The 5,798-nt window shown below is 36.9% G+C and overlaps 1 long non-coding RNA gene across 1 annotated transcript in view; it reads right to left on the minus strand.

Annotated features, from left to right (window-relative positions):
• Positions 1 to 1,474: 1,474 nt before the first annotated feature.
• The window catches only part of LOC111197429 (uncharacterized), a 55,114-nt gene continuing 50,790 nt past the window's right edge, over positions 1,475 to 5,798 (minus strand). Inside the window, exon 3 of the long non-coding RNA XR_007425212.1 lies at positions 1,475 to 1,780. This is a non-coding gene — a long non-coding RNA (uncharacterized LOC111197429). The remainder of the gene's footprint in view (positions 1,781 to 5,798) is intronic.

Here is a 5,798-nt window from a genome sequence, read left to right on the forward strand (position 1 = left end):
AATAAACAATAAACAAACAATTAATACTTTCTATAAAATAACCTTTCTATACTATTATTAATATGAATATTGAGTGGTATTACTGTAGCATTTTGGAGTAATGAGAAGCCAAATCTAGGAAAAAAATGTCTGTTTGGTTTTGCATAAACTGGATTTGGAGTCCTATATAATCAGCAAATTAAACTCTAATCAATTTATATGATTAAATACATGAAGAAGCATTTCTATACTACTAATGACAAGTTTTGAGCGTACTTTACTGTATTTTTCTGTAATATTTTGGAGTAACGGGAGATCAAACTTAGGGAAAAAGGAGGGTTAATATCAGGAGCACCAGAACGGTTAGCACTGTCCCTGATTATTATAATATATATTAATAATATATCAATAATATATAGCTGAATAATTAAGAATAAATACAGCATGGTTGCAATTATGGGTGTGCCATATCACACTGTACGCAAAAATATCAGCTACATTTTTTTAATATAGTGAACAACACTAATATTATACCCTGAAATATGGAGCCATATCACCCACCCCTAATTATCACATCAGGGTTCTACTTTTTTATTATTATTTTTATCAAAAGAAAAATTCACACTGTTCTCATTTCCCATTAAATATCTGCTAGAGACTAAGAGATTATATCTGTTCAGTATCATTTATTTTACTTTCATCCTGGATATATGGAGATATATGGAGCGCATTATTATTATTATTATTATTATTATTATTATTATAATACTAATACTAATAATTCTGGATCATTGACTTCTGTTTTGAATCTGATTAAAAAAATGATTGTATTCAGATTACAGCTTTTGCTTCTTTTATAGCCTGGCGTATAATTTGTTTTATTATTACAAATATATAGCTCACATATATTATTTATTTTTCTAAAGTTGGAAAAAATTCATTATAATTTGTGTGGATCAACAGACACATTTTATTCTTACTGGAAATCTTTTACTGAGTATTTTAAATCTCTGTCAGATTTTTTATTATAATAATAATAATAATAATAATAAGTATTATAAATATAATGTAGCTTCGAGATAACAGAAATGTAAAAACACTTTATTTACAACTTGTTATGTTTATGTTGCATATTTGTATTTTTCTGCTCTGTATATATAGAAAAAATATAGAGGTTTAAATACTTTTGGTGACTATATATATTTTACAATCTCTAAACAAATCTCACTTCCAGTTGGTGTAACAGGTATGGGAAAGGGGGGGGTGTTTGTTCATTGTATATTGTAAACTGTGAAAAGTCAATAAATAAAAGTAAAAAATAATAAAAAAAAAAATATATATATAATACTATTTAATGTTCATTTTGTTGCAGTAGTGTATTATTAAATACTTTTTTTTTAATTCAGTGATTTTTCATATCACCAAGAGTATCGTTATCACGACAATATCATAAAATATCGTGATAATATTTCAGGGACATATCGCCCAGCTCTAATAGTAATGATATAATAATCACACATCCTCAGAAAACACAGACCTGAAGAAATGAACTCTCTCATATAGAGAGGAAATAAAGAAAAGAGAGAGAGAGAGAAGGAGGTAAATAAGTGTCTCACCTCCTCACCGTGACTAAGCGTCTCTCTCTACCTGTTAAAGGTACTTTTCATTTTCAGGTGATATTGCAGGTAATTGGGCCCCTGGGCTTTCAGATCGCTCGCTGCTCTCCTCACCACTCTCCTCTTCCTCCTCTTCCTCCTCTTCTTCTCCTCCTCTTCCTCTTCTCTTACTGAGCTTTACGCTTCTGCAACACACAGGTAAATATTCACTTACCTACATCACACACTAAACACTGCTGCTGCTTAAAAAACTATATTTACAATAATTAAAGTATACTTTTTCTAATTAATTTTTACCTAATTAAGCAGAATTTAATTATACTTAAGTTGGCTGTGCTAATTTTGTACTGGTGATGTACCTATAAAATAATACATAGTATATACAGTAGTTTTATTTTATAAAACTGTGCTTTTTTATGATAAAACTATACTTTTACTAAATGTGTCCAAAGAAGCTGATTTTATATAGTGATTCAGTCAAATTTAATAGCAAAACATTAATTTTGTGTTGCTCATACTAATTAAACTGTGCTGATTAAAATTTTATGTGTTAAACTACACTTTACAAATGTGACTTTAGTTGGTTTAGTGAAGGTAAAATAACTTTTAACAGCTGATCCTTGCAGTGAGATATGAGATATCTTGCTTTTTTATCTTTTTTTAAGCTTTTTTTATTACCAGTTTATATACACTCCTCATGTTGTGTTATCTATATAGGATGGAGGTGTGGGTCTATACCTTTAACTCGGAGTGTGTAAAATACATCAATAACAAACCAAAATAAAATAATACAGTGCAAAAAAGTGGAAATCTAATATTTTTCTGCCAAAAGTCTTTCTAATTACATATTTAATGTAATCGTGTAGATAAACCTACTGATGGAGCGCACCATGTCTAAAATATTTAAAAACTACCAATTTTTTTGCACCATAAGGCGCACTTGATTAAAAGGCACATTTTAAGGGACTTAGGAGACTTTTTAATCACAGTTTTTTTTATCATGCATCTTGGCATCATGTTCTCCTCCACCAGTCTTACACACTGCTTTTGGATAACTTTATGCTGCTTTACTCCTGGTGCAAAAATCTAAGCAGATCTTTGTATGGGAAAAACTAAAGATAAAACAGTGTAAATTAGCTGTGACCTCAAATAACTCAGAACACACGGAAATTAATGTCTAAATTGCTGCAACAAAAGTGTGTATTTTTTCTCAGTTAGTCACTATTACTGCCCAATTATCTCAATGTGACTCGTTAGAGTCTCAGGTTTGAATGTGGAGCAGGGCTGTTAAATTGTTTGGGGGGGGTTTTGCGTTCAGTTCTCTCATGCTTAACGTGGCACTTCATGCCAAAGAACTCTCTGAGGATGTGGGTGGGGAAGCAGTTCAGTTTGGTGGTTTGATGGGTTGTGATCATCCATCTATTTGGTAAAATCAAAGAAACCTATCATTTTTAAGTGATATCTTATAAGTGTGTGTTATATTCTGTATTTGCGTGTTGGGTAAGTGTGAGGCTGTAAGGGTGGAGATGCTGAAGATAAGTGGTTAGTGAGAGTCCGGTTGGGATGAGATGATCTCAGGATAAACGTCTCTATCTGATCTAATTGAGAACTCTATGATTGCTGCAGTTGCTGGAACAGATGTCAGGCTTTACTGAATTTAACCCCGTCATTCTGCTCACCTGTCAGCTGTGTGTGTTTAACAGCGTCCGCCCGTCATTAACACCTGTCACACACACACACACACACACACACACGCCCCCCCCGGGTCAGCGCCGGCCCTGGGAGTGGAGGCATGCCGGGGTAGATCCGTGCCACATGTGCCCTGCTGCTACTGAAGATCTCTGAACAAGTGATGACGGACAACTTCTCACACACACTACACACACACTCTATACACACACACACACTATACACACACACACACAAGTGTCGGACAGACTGGTCCTGCTCCGCTAATCCTCAGGATCAGCAGGACTTCAGGAGACTCTGATCCAGAACATTCGAACCTCGTTCTGAACAAACCTTTACAACTAATTAGAACTCCACGAGCTGGAGTACTCACATACTTTATCCAGCATGAATCACCACACTCAGAACTCTGTCAGACGTCTGATAACAAATCTGATTAACAGAGAAAAGTATGTTAAAAAAGTATGGGTTGGCTTCCCTAAGAGAGAAATGAAGCCTAGTCCTATCTCAACCTCTGCAGCAATACTGGCAGCACTCATACCTCTACTGTTTAAAGGTGTTTTTCCGCTTCTGAGTTGTTTATGATGCTGCACATGATGAAACTCTTCTTCCTCAATCTCTTCCTCATTGTCTGCAGCAGTTAGTAAAACAAAATATTCAGAAAAACACAAACGAGTCGATCAGGAAAAGCACCGTGTCTACATCAACCCGTGAATTAGTATTCATGGCTCCTCCCACCTCGGCTCGGGACCGCCCACAGGCAGAGCTGAAGCCGGGCAGCGACGCCGTCTTGTCAGATAGGAGATAACTAACAGTGCTAGGAACAGCATGTAGTTCATTCCTGTGTTATTTGTGCGAATAACACATCAGTGTTTATATACTTTACCCAGTAATTCAGAGCTAAGAAACAAATGGTTAGAATTAGTCTATGGAGGAAAAACACCACCAGCCAAGTACAATTGAGATGTAAAAACAGTATAGAACAGTTCTGTTCACACTAGTTAAAATTTCGGCCAACAAAACCCCGGGCTGGGTTTTTACTTTCTGGATCTGGACTCTACCCACCTCTGTGTGTAAGTAACTATAGGTTTAAATAGGATCTCCGGTGGATTTGGTGTTTTACAGAGACTCTAAGACTAGGTCAGTATAGGCTGAACTGCACTTAGCAGGGCGTTATTACACATGTTAAAAAGTAACATATGACATTGTAAAGACTGTTATTAGTGTAAAAATGTCTTTATTTTAAAACGTTTCTAACTGCTGTCCGTCTCGCTGCCTCCTGGTGTCGCAGTGCTGCAGAGGCGATATGTTTGCATGTATGAATATTCATGAGCAAGAGCTGAAATACAATAGTTTCTCCCTGCCCCTCGCCCACTCCTCCACCGGACTAAAGCAGTGTTATACCGGATCACCGGAGCACTTTTTTCACAAAAAAAGCTCACATGACTTTCATTCATACTAGAGACATAACTAGACATTTTAAAATGAATTAAAAAACGATGGATTGAGATCTTTAAAGCCATTCTCTGGATATTACGCTAAACATGTGGGCTCAATATCTGTGGTTGACCCAGAGAGAGGACTGTTCTGAAAAACTGTATGTTGTATTTGATAGTACTTGATTAAAACATGACCAGTGTAAACTGCAGTGTTTGTAGTTATTATATATGATTGAAGTCAGTAGTGTAATTGGGTGCAGTATTAGTAATTATGGGTAATAATGGTACAGGTTAAAGCTGCAGTGTTGGGACTCTGGATCTCAGTGATTCTGCAGAGTTTCATCATGTGATGAATCTCAGATTTACTTCCTGCTTCCTAACTTCTCCCACAATCCTATAAAACTACATCAGTAACGTACAGAGAGACTGTACACAACTATTCTGCTGAACTCACACTCATCCTACTCTACCTCTCTCTCTCTCTCTCTATCTATCTCTCTCTACCTCTCTCTCTACCTCTCTCTACCTCTCTCTCTCTCTCTACCTCTCTCTACCTCTCTCTACCTCTCTCTCTCTCTCTCTCTCTCTCTCTCTCTCTATCTATCTCTCTCTACCTCTCTCTCTACCTCTCTCTCTCTCTACCTCTCTCTACCTCTCTCTCTCTATCTCTATCTCTCTCTACCTCTCTCTCTCACTCTCTCTCTCACTCTCTCTCTACCTCTCTCTCTCTCACTCTCTCTCTACCTCTCTCTACCTCTCTCTCTACCTCTCTCTACCTCTCTCTCTCACTCTCTCTCTCACTCTCTCTCTACCTCTCTCTACCTCTCTCTACCTCTCTCTCTCTATCTATCTCTATCTCTCTCTACCTCTCTCTCTCACTCTCTCTCTCACTCTCTCTCTACCTCTCTCTCTCTCTCTCTCTCTCTACCTCTCTCTCTACCTCTCTCTACCTCTCTCTCTCACTCTCTCTCTCACTCTCTCTCTACCTCTCTCTCTCTCACTCTCTCTCTACCTCTCTCTCTACCTCTCTCTACCTCTCTCTCTCACTCTCTCTCTCACTCTCTCTCTACCTCTC

Source organism: Astyanax mexicanus, chromosome 17, assembly GCF_023375975.1.
Source record: "Astyanax mexicanus isolate ESR-SI-001 chromosome 17, AstMex3_surface, whole genome shotgun sequence".
Taxonomy (NCBI): Eukaryota; Metazoa; Chordata; class Actinopteri; order Characiformes; family Acestrorhamphidae; genus Astyanax; species Astyanax mexicanus.